The sequence below is a fragment of the Cynoglossus semilaevis genome, chromosome 8 (assembly GCF_000523025.1).
Source record: "Cynoglossus semilaevis isolate Cse_v1.0 chromosome 8, Cse_v1.0, whole genome shotgun sequence".
Lineage (NCBI taxonomy): Eukaryota > Metazoa > Chordata > Actinopteri > Pleuronectiformes > Cynoglossidae > Cynoglossus > Cynoglossus semilaevis.
In genome coordinates, this window is record NC_024314.1 from 23,367,037 (window position 1) to 23,378,876 (window position 11,840).

The following is an 11,840-nucleotide window of genomic DNA, read 5'->3' on the forward strand; positions in this document are numbered from 1 at the left end:
TGGGTCACACGGTACTAAACGTCAGCCTCATGAGTACACTCTCTGTTTGCTCGTCACCTTGTCAGTTGTCAGTCAGAGCTCCGCTTCCTATAAATGGATTTGATTCCCATCGAGGTGCGAGGTGCACGCGCTCAGCGGAGCGCGAACTGTCACGTCTCCTAACAGTCGTCGTCGTTTCTACCGCTTACTGTCGCAGTGTACGACTCCCGCGCGCTTTAAGTCCTCTCACCCTTTTCTTTGACATCGTCCGTGGGGGGAGAGAGAGAAGCGGGAGCAGCATTAAGAGCAGAGTGACGTCTGATAACGGCTTAGAATGAGATAAAAAGGCCTTTCACCACCCGGCCTTGGCAGCCACCGCCGCGGCGGCGTGATGGAAGGTGGAGTACGAGGAGCAGAGACATTTATACATCTGTGCTCCTTTCATTACCCACCGGCAGTATTTATTACTCTCTCTCTCACTCTCTCTCTCTCTCTCTCTCTCTGTCATGAGCTATAAGAAAAAGTGGGGGAACTTCCAGTCCTGCCGTTCTTCCCGTCCATGTCCTACATCTGACACATTTGTTATTCCTCTTCTTCTTCTTCTTCTTCTTTTCTCTGTCAAACATGGCTGCAAATTGGAATTAAATATAGATAAGGACCGCGTGTAAAGGTGCTTTTAAATTTCCAATGTTCCGCACACATGAAAGAACCAATATCCAAATGGACGATAACCCGGACCGTGCCGTGGATGAGGTCACCGATCCACCTCGTTCTTCATCTTTTGATTTACCGTCCTTTGTTTTACTTCATGCTGTGGATGAATAATACATTCCTTTCCCATTTAAATGAAGGTTTTGATGAATATATATTTGATTCTGTGTGAGATATATATTTCCTGTGGCATTAATGTGAGACAGTACTGCTGAGTCGGGGTTTTACCTGAGCGTCTACTGCAACCAGGGTTTTTTTTTTTGCAGATATCGAATGCAATTACAGTGTTGGCAGGAGGAGTGTTCAAAGACTGGCAGATGTAATGTTGAGTTCCAGCAGCACTGACACTGACCATTGAAGATTGGTTTTGATGGTTTAATAACTTTCTCCATTAACTGTTAAAGTGATTGGTACTGTATGAGAGAAAACAGTTCATGGACACGAAATGTGCTCAGATAAATATACTAGAGGTTTAGTTTTTGTTGAAAGAGAATTCATCTTTTTTTAATTTAGGTTTTGTAAGGTTTATGTCATTTAGTGAAGTGATTTATCTGCTAGATAACGCTCAACTCTGTGGTAAACTGAATTAAATTTAACTTGTGAAATTGTTAGTTTAAATGCTAGACTGGTTCATATATTCACATTTTAATTTTATTTAAAAAATATTTAAAAATCTAAAAATGTTAAGACCCCCTGCAGTAACTCATTGGACCCTTCGGGGTCACGCCCCTCCTTTTGAAGACCTCTGTTATAGATGATATTTGCTAAATCTTTTTTTTTATTCTATTTGCAACAAATAATATATAATATCTAAACACTAATACAAATGTATTATAATTAGTGAGTTTTTCCTTTATTATGCAGCATTTGTTCACTAACAGAAATTATATGGTAATGAGAAAATGTGCCACTAAATTTCAATAACAGTATAATCCACACAAACGTTATTTTGTGATAAAGTTGAGTGAAGAAATTTTATTCCCTGTCAGATCTACAGTTTTTTCCCCCCCTTTTTTTTTACTGCAAACCTTTGTAGTATTTACCTACTGGTTTGTGGGGAGATAAAGAAATCTTCCCATAAAATAAAGGATAGAGCATTTCTGATGATGTCAGCAGCTTGTGAGGTCACAGTCCACTTGACCTTTGATTGCTTTAATCAAGTTGAACCTCTTCTGATTTGAAGGGAAGTGACGTCTTGGTCACATCTTTGGCTTCTCCACTGGAGAACTGAAAACCTGCTGAGACTGACGCAGCCACGGCTGATTAGGTGTTAAACCAGTTTGGTAGATTTGAACCGTCACTTTTGTTCCTGTTAGAATCAAATCAGAACCGATATCCAATCGAAGTACGGGCTGTGTTTGACGGTTGAGTTTCTGTTGCTCCTTATTTCACCTGGGTGTAGAAAATCCAGTGCGTGGCCACACTGCAGCCTGGTCTGAAGGCCATCGGTGTCACTGAGAAGTGACGTGATTACATGGAGACAAGAGAGTTTGATTCCTTTGAGGTAAATCTTCCTGATACCACCTTTAGTTTCAGTTACCCAGACTGACGCAGCGACAGAGAGTGTTGGTGAAACAGCAGATGATCCATCACGCGCTGATGTTAGAGCGGCTGCGCATCGACACATCACTCACGTCTGCCGCTGTACACACACACACACACACAAACACACACACACACAAGTTCAGACTTTAATAAATCATCCATCAAAACTGTTTTTTTATTAAATATTATCAAAGTTTCTCTAAACACCTGTGTTAGAACGGCTCAGTCCAGAGACAGCGATGCTAATACTCACTGCTAATTATCCACTTGTTGACACAGTGTTAATCCCATACACAAGTCTGCAAACAGAGGAGTGGGCTGGTAAAAGATCAACACACACACATACATTATGTGTGTGTGTTTGTTTGTGCTTGGCAGCTCACCATCCTTAATCTACATAATCAAACAAAATTCCCCTCAACGCGTTCTGGCGCGCCGATCATCAGTTACTCATTTTGTTATAATTAAGACCGACTTTGTTTTTCAAAGTTGAATTTGTTGCCGGTGAAGTTCTGCAGAGTTCTCCCCCTCCCCAGGCTGCACGTTCTGGACTGAGACTGAAGCTGAGAGAACCGCGGTGCTCCAGTAATCCTCTCAGTTTAAGGAGGATTTGTTGTACCTTTATTATATACACCACTACAAAGAGGTGTGGCGTCTTTTCTTTCAAATAAAAATCAATCGCCGTTTGTTGTCTTGTACCACAGCGTTACTAATCAATCGCCGTTTGTTGTCTTGTACCAAAACATTACTGCAGCACCAAGAATTGATGCACTTTAAAAAACAATGATGAAAAAACTGATGAAAACTTTAAAGTTTAAACAGTTCCGATACGTAAGACTAGAAAATGAGTCATGAGCAGGTTCAGAGTTTAGGGATCGCAAGACATGTAGAAGCTAGCCTAAAACAGTTTAAATTAAGTCAAAAAACATTAATAAGTTAAAAAACAGTTGGAAATTAGCCGAAGAAGAAACAGTTTGAGGTTAGCAGAGACTAGTTTCCAGAAAGAGTTCATATTTTCTGCCGTTAGACCAAAATGCTTTGAAGTTAGTCAAGAATCCTTTGACATAGCCGAAAAAAAAACCAGTTGTAGATGCCAAAAAAAATAATTTGAAGCTAGACAAATTAAGTAAGTCAAAATTCAGTTTGAACTTATCCAAAGACCAGTGCCAAACCCAGTTAGAAATTACAAAAACAATTTGAAAATAGCTGGAGAAAAACCAGTATAAAGTTCGCCAAAACTATTTTTTTATTAAGGGTAAAATGTGTATTGATGTCAAAACCAGTGTGAAATAAGCAACAAACCATTAAAAAATTTAATTTACAATTACATTTCAGGATGTCAGACGACGACACGTCCTCGGGTTAAATTCCCGCTCTTTCTTTGTAATAGTTTCCTCTCGCCGTCCATGATGGTGGAGGACAAGAATGGCTGTGAATGTTTCTCAGACGACGCTAATGAACTGTGGAGGGTGTACACCGCCCCCACCTGTTGACTGCTGAAATTGGCTCCACCCCCTTATCACCCTAAAGAAAAGGTGCATGAAACAAAGTTTAAAAACATCAAAGTATTTCCATCCTCCTTTCAATCCTTTGTTTGCTACAACCAAAAATAAATAAAAATACACACACACACACCACCAGGTAAACCAGTGTCTCACTACGACAACACCACACACTCCTCACACGTGAAGAAACATTTGAATATCGTAGCGAGGCTCTGAACGGATTGCCAGAAAATGGAAGGAAATCATCGCTCGGAAACGGTGCAACGTTCCGTGTTTTATAAATATACAGTAGCTGAGGCATAAACCGTCCCCGCGGTCCACGTGGACGGACGAGGACACAGACGTTAGAGCGGTCCATGACACCGCTCCACAGTCAACATACAGCCCGTCATACATAATGCATATCACAGAGATAAGCCAGTGTTTCCTATTACAATACAGCTGCTGCTGCCCGTGTGTGTGTGTGTGTGTGCGTGTAACACCGCTGCATAACATGCAAACGTGTGGTTTTCTATGGTGATTTTCTCCAGGGCACCACTCCTACACCGTCACATTGTAATACTGTTTACTAAAATACACTCTTAATGCATCGGAATACACACACACACACACACACACACACACATTCTGCTGCATATAGACACTTATCCGAGAAGCAGCGTGACCGATGAGTAGGAAGTGCTCGCAGATAGATAATGTGTTTGTGCGCCACATGCAAATGTGACTTCTTCTTCTTCTTTTTTTTTTTTTTTTTTTTCTCCTTCCATTTGCATCCACGCTGCTGTATAATAAGCCTGTGACTGTATGACGGAGACGGCTCGCTGCGGAGTGTGGTGTATCTGGAGCCACACATTTAAAGGATGCGTGAAAAGAAATGTCAAACCGCGGAAAACCGGAGCTGTCTCATCACATTTGCACAATGAGGACAAACTACGGCTCCCGGTGCAGCGTAGGCCCCGGCCCAGAAATACGACAAATAGATCCAATCTGATACTTTTGTTGCGTGTGTTTGTGTAAGTGTGACAAATGCCATAATTTCATGAAGAAATGTCGGCCAATTGGGTTGTATATACATACATGGAGACTGATGGATGGAGTACTCCCGAGTACTCGCTGTACTGTCACTGTTATGTACTGTATAATGTATTGGTCGTTGTAGCGTTAGTGGCCTACGGGTGTCAGACGTGGGCTGCTGTGATGATGTTTGTTTTGATTAGCGTTGAATGAAAAGGCGCCAGGTTTATACTCCATAAAATACTGGACGCTTTAAATCAACGTACACACGATTGTGTCGAATTAGTCGTCGCGCTTGTGTTGCATTGTACCTGTAATGTTATTTTGGGTGAGAAATAGAATCTAACGTTCTGTTCCTTCAGTTTGCAGTGGAATGGATAGAATGTCCCTTTAAATTGACTTTTTTAAATATTGACATTTTCTCACTGACCTCAAACTATTGTGTTTCTGTTGAGGTTTTGAGAGTTTGAGAGTTCAAGGATTATTAGATCGATCCTTGATCCACTTTGAACAGAAGCGTCTGTGGAATTTAAACGTAAACGTGCTAATGCTAATGATTTGCAGATTTGCCATCAGAGCTAACTGAGATTATAATTTAGATTTATTACTATTATTACTATTATATTTATTAAATAAAAAAGTCTACTCTAAGCTGCTAGGTCAAAGGTTGGCAACCTGCGAGCTAGGTGGCACTTATACAGCACTTATGAATTTTTGGATTTTGCGATTAATCGCAAGTAGCCATGCTAATAATCGCGCTTAAATATTTTACTCGTTGCCTAGCCCCATTTTTTATGCACAGAATAACTGTAAAAAAAAAAAAATTATTAAACACATTGCACCTGTGAGATTATCACCAGGACTCAAACCTGTGCTGTTTATGCTGTAAGGCAAGAGTGCTCACCACAGTTCCAACGTGTGACCCACGACAGCTACATGCTCAACCAAAATAGATGCAGTGTGAGTCAGACTCAGTCCCCCGGAGGCCGCAGGTGGATTAAAGCTGACAAATATGCAGAAAAGCGTTGCCAGTGAATCAGGCGGAGGAACCAAGTACCGACGTTTGACAAACCGCCTGGTTCAGAAAAGGTATTTCATTATAAGATGTGTGAGTGAAGCATGAATTGGGGCAGCCGCTGCCGACTGCTCTGAGAGGTAGTAGTAGTAAAGTGTGTGTGTGTGTATCTGTGTCTGTGTGTGTTTCTTTGGTAAAATGCTTTGTTGTGGGGACTAAAAAGAATATTTTCAGACGTAGGTTTTGGTTTGGATTCTGGATTAGAATTACAGACAGGTCAGAGTTAGGGTTAGGTGTAAGATTAGGTATAGATTTGTCATGGTTCATGTCAGATTACGAGGTTGGGGAAAGGCATCATTTATAGGGGACGTCCTCACAAGTCATGAAAACCAGACTGTGTGGCTAAAAAGCTGTTGTTGTCACATTAACTTTACTGTTTACAGACATGTGCTCAGAGGTGTGAAATGGACATGAAAACCAGCAAAAACAAAGTGACTTTCAGTTTTTATTTTTTTCATTAAAGTCAACTGATTTTTTTTTTTTCCTCATTTTTCTCTCGCGGCTCAGTCGTGAGTCTTCCTTCATTCATGCCTTTTAAAATTCCTCTCACTTTCCTCTCTGTCTTGCTATATATTTCTGTCGCTCTTCACACTCCGGCTGCCAAATGACTTTACTAGCATGTGTCACCTCCGCCTGAGGATTAGTACATTTGCAGCTTTGGCAGGACCTCTGTCAGCCGCTGCTGCCAGGAAGGCTAATACAACTGGCAGCAGACAGTGTGGGTCGCTGGGTGGGGGGGGGGATGGGAGGGCAAACAGAACAGAAGTGCGTGACAGAAACGGGGCATCAGTTTGGAGCAAGTGTCAACTCACTTCTCTTCGTTCTCTGCTCCATCTGCACTTGTTCTGAATCACTTCAGGTTGAAAGTTTGAAACGAGAGCAATGACTTTACATGTTAAGAACAGAATCACAGAATCACTGTACGGTTTTATTACCCACTGTAAATGAAAACTAAAATGACAAAATTCATCAAAAAAACAACAAACACTAAATCATTCGTCATAATTTAAAACCAAGCTACACAATTCATTATAAAATCAAACTTAATAATTCACCATAATCTGAAAAAAATAAATGACATAATATACCATAAACTGAAAAATTTGTTTTGTAATTTTTTGTTCCTGGTCTGGAGAATTAATTCTCAATAATGTGAGACTCAATAAAGAATTGATAAATAACTGAATTTTTATTTTACTTATTTTTTAATTATTATTATTTATTTTTTTTGTACAGTGAGAAAACATTTTTTCAACACTTTTTGTAAAAATTGCTCACAATACCTAAAAATATTTGCTGTGGAGAAAGAATATAAAATATGCATTATTTAGTTTTTTATCCATATTATGGTTTTTAGCACCTACTCTAGAAATTTTTTACTGCAAATATTGAATATGAAAGGAGAAGAAATTCTCCTCGGCCATGGACAGAGAAATCAATTCAGAAGTTTTCTTCTTTGTCAAGTTAACCAAAAAAAAAAAAAAACATTCCAACATTCCAGTGACTGCACAGGTCGAGCTGTAAATGATGTCAGAAATAAGAATCTCAGTTTAAAAAAGAATTAAGTTTGGCCTGATCGACCCTGCAGTCCTCACAGACAACAGTAGTTTTAGAAATGTTGTAAAAGTCAATAATGATCTCACTTTTTTTTGTCAAGAAAATTTAGTTTTTAAACATTTTGTTTTTCTATAAAACATTGTTACTGGCTCAACAACTATGTTGTAATCAGTCTAGTTCTCAGTCATCAGCAAATTAATTTTAATAAATAAAAAGATTATAGGTTCATTTATAGAAATTTCTTTGATTGAAATGAAAAATGAAAATCAAAACATTTCGATGTCGAGGATGTTTTTGAGGTGCCCCCGGTGGAGACTGGTAGTACTGTGAGTTACTAAGGCTCACATCACATTCATTCATACTTTTTTATTATACTTTTTATAGTATAGTTTTTTATAAAACTACTACAAGATGGGACGTTACGGAGGCCCTAAAGGGACATGAGGAAAAAAATGAAACATTTCTCGTACTCACGAGAAACCTTAGGTTGAGCACAGGCAGTTGAGCCTCCTGTGCGTTTGCTTCTAGACTCATATAAGATTGAATAAAGAAATTTGCGTTGTACTGAGGAAGCAAGAGTCATGTGAAACTGATCACGAAACAACGTAAAACTGATCACGTAATTCCGTGATACTGAGCCAATCGTTTTTTCCTCAGTGTGGCAGCAAAACTCTTTCATAGATTTCTGTTGCCCTTCTTTATTAATCTTGTTGAGCCTGGAGTCAAACGCACAGGAATCACAACTGTCTGTGTTTAACCTAAGGTTTTTTGTGAAAGTATCTCGTGGTCACTAGAAACGTTTCTTTTTTTTTCATGTCCCTTTAGAGGCTCTGTAGGACGTTTTAAAAAACCAACAAAAAAAAATTCGGAGTATATACTGTAGCTGTGATACTCCTACCAACAGTAATCCTAGCTTTCTGTTACAGACACAATGTAACGTCTCCTGTCACACACCTGGTCTTGTCACTGGTCGGCCTGCGGTCCAGAAATAAAAACAACTATTGAAAAAAAAATTGACGAATCAAAAAAAAAAACAAAAACGTCTGTGTTTCTTTCACACACATGTCCCGTTACATTAGTGTTTTAAAAAAAATAAATAAAAAATCCCCCCCCGGGCCTCAGTGTGGAAACTACAGAAAAACATTTTGTTCCACATGTGGGCTCATTTTCTCCTCCAGTGCAGAAGTACAGCAGCCTTAATACATAATTCACCACCATCTGTCCACAGCACATGTTGAGTAATAAAAGCTGTGATGTAGCCTCTTCTCCCCCGTCTTGTCTCCCTCTGTCTCGCTCCACACTCCTACTGCAGTTGCGTGTTTTGGCTTTTTTTTCCTTCTCTAATTGTTCTTTGTCTCCTGCCCTCCTCAACTCCTCTCTGTCTCCGTCAAAGAGTCCTCCTTTCCTCTGTATTGAACATCTTCTCGCCCTCCTTCTCCACTCTCTCTGTCTCACATCTTTCCCTCCCCTGGTCTATTTTCTCCTCGGCTCACGGCGTCCAACACTGTTCTCCTCAATGGCTCTTGATTTCACCGGTCATAACAGCAGAGAGCTCCACTCTGAGCGGCAGGTCAATTAGCATTTTGTTTTCTTAAACCCATCAGGGCTATCTTCCAAGTCTGAGTCTGAGTGTGTGTCTGAGTGTGTGTGTCTGTGTGTGTAGGTGTGCATTTGTGCGGTCCAGATCTCACCTCAGGTCTCTAGTGGAGGCTGACAGCACTGCGGCCCTGTGAATCACTGTCTTCTGTAGTAGTCACAGAGTGGGAGGCTGCAGGGAGTAGGCAGGGGGGGGGGGGGGGGGGGGGGTGGGGGGGGGGGGGGGGGGGGGGGGGTAGTGTGTCAGCGTAACAGGAAGCAACAGTCGGCTGTTTATTCTTCTCTATCACGGTGTTAAGTGCAGATGTAGTGGAGTGGCTCAACTGTACCAGGAGGAGGAGGAGGAGGAGGAGGAAGAGGTCAGTGCGATACTTAAACAAGTACAAATTTACAGCTGCAGATACGACTACCTTTGGCTTTAAACTTTACCACACAGTCGAGGAAGCTACAAACGAGTGCTGTTGTAACCTCAGCTTCACTAAGTCTGGCTTTGATTTAAATCAGTTTTATTCTGGGTGGAATTGTTCCTGTTCCATTGTTTCCATCTTCCTTTAATCATAATAATAATAACTAACATTAACGAGGTAATGATTAACGTTCTAACAAAACCATCTCAGGTATCGCAGATACAGAGAATTCACAAAGAACTTTTTGAATAACACAGGACAGGGATTGGGTGCGAGTTCGACAGCAGTAAAAAGAAACAAAAAGTACTTTTCAGTACTCCACTTTTGGACCAGTTCTTGGTTTGTTTTTAGTACCATGGACTGGTCGAGCAGTACTGGCATGTACCGTGGTCCGGTCGTGTCGTGGAGATTGTTACACGATTGTAAAGGATCGGTACATTTTCAAAATAAAACTTCTTTTAGACTTTATATCGTAGTATCAAAAATTGAGGGATTCACTTTAAGCAAAGAAAGTAAATGGAAATGACCGTCTACTGCCTAGACAACAGGGCATACTTCTGGATGTTCTCATCCAGGTCATCATAACAATCTCAGAAGAAGTTTTTAAAGTAGGCAACTGGACTCACCTCCAGTAAACTGAAGACGTTTTGTCTCTTATCCAAGAAGTTTCATCAGTTTTACTGTCCTGATGGGGAGTTATTTATCAATTCACCCCAAAGAGAGTCGTGTGGTGTCGGAAAAAGTGGCCCAGACCTTTAAATGGTCATGTGAGTCGTTGGCCCCCCTCCCTGTCCTCTGGGCGGGGGTCGTTTTAAAACTTATTTTGCTACACAATGGGATCATAAATAAGGCGGCCTCCATCTGATCTCCTGTATAAACCCATCAGTCAGTCTGAGTGCACACCACAGCCATTATGACAGTCACAAAAATGTGATCCCATGACACAGATGACTTTCACACACATCACTCAGTCCACCTACGAATGGCTGTTCAAATCAGTCTGAAAGTCTTAAAGACAAAATCACATTTTTTTCAGAAATTCTCATATGTGTTGTCTCTAACGAGGGTTTTGTACATTCAACAACAACATTATTGTTGACGTTCTACTATCATGTAGTGAATGAAGTGGCTGTAGTAATTCATACATAAGTAACACGCAACAATAGGTAAGTATTTCTGTTCAATTAGTGCTTAGTGTAAATTGTCTGAGTTTCTGCCAACCTTCAGAGAAAGACTCTGTTCTCAGGTTTCTCTCTTCAGTTAAAGAGACAGAAATGTCTTCCTCACACTTCGTACACCGTTTTTTTTTTTTTTTTGTCTGACTGCCAAAATCGTCTCATCGTTCAATTCTCAACTCTCTCACTGTTACTTCCTTCACTTCACCCAGCCTTTCTCCCTTCCACCCTTCTTCTCTCGATCAAAGAGAAATAAATTTGCTTTTCTATCTCTCCAGTCCTCCTTGACGGGTTCCAAACCCAGTAATTTAGAGCGAGGGAGACCGGGGGAAAGTCTGTCGAGAAGGATTCATGTCTGCAATCCCCGAGCCTCACATTTTATCGCCGGGTCTTTAAAAGCATGTTTAATGCGCTGTCCCAAATGGAAAATTGCGCTTATAGATCACCCCAACACAATTCTCTGTCTTCCTCAGGCCAATAGTGGTTTATCTGTTTTAGTTAAGTTGGTGTTTGTGTCTCTTTTCCCTCCTGCGTGCGTGCTCTTGTTTAACACTGAGTCGGAGGCAGAAGGCTCATTGTTTTAGTAGCGGATAAGCACAGGAAATTAAGGGGATCCTGGCGAACGGGAACGCTTTCAGGATGTATCGTCTCGTGTTTGCTGGTGACGAAAAATACAAGTGTCAAGTAAAGTGTCGAGTAAAGGCAGTATTTTTTTCCTCTATACTGTGTATCAGTAAATATCAATATTAGCTATTTTGAGTTGTTATAAAAATCTGTATTTTTTTGCATATTATTTTTAGACACAAACTAACAAATTTTTTGCCAATTTGCAGTATTGATCACCGTGACAGATCCAGTTCAGTACCAGGAACGATGTCTCCGTGCAGTAGCGCAGGCCTTTCCGTGGTCGGCTACATTTGTTGTGCTAACGTCCCGTGGAATTGCTTCCATTAACTTCAAGTTGAGCTGAGGTTAAATTGATTGAAAGTGTGGTGAGAAAATTTAGAATCACTTCCGATTTAGCGAGTCGTCCACACGTCTGAACACATTCTGCTGCTTTACGGGGAATTGAACACGGCTGACCCGTATGAACATGTGAGGAGTTCGGATGTAGAGTTATGATGATGTCAAGGCCCGGGCGAACCAATGGTCCATGTCTGACATTTCTCCATGACATCAGTTATATTCAATAATTCACCATTAGGGGTCACCATATCTGAGGAAGTGCAGCTATTTTACACAGTGAAATAACTTTGGGGAGGAAATGTAATCTGCG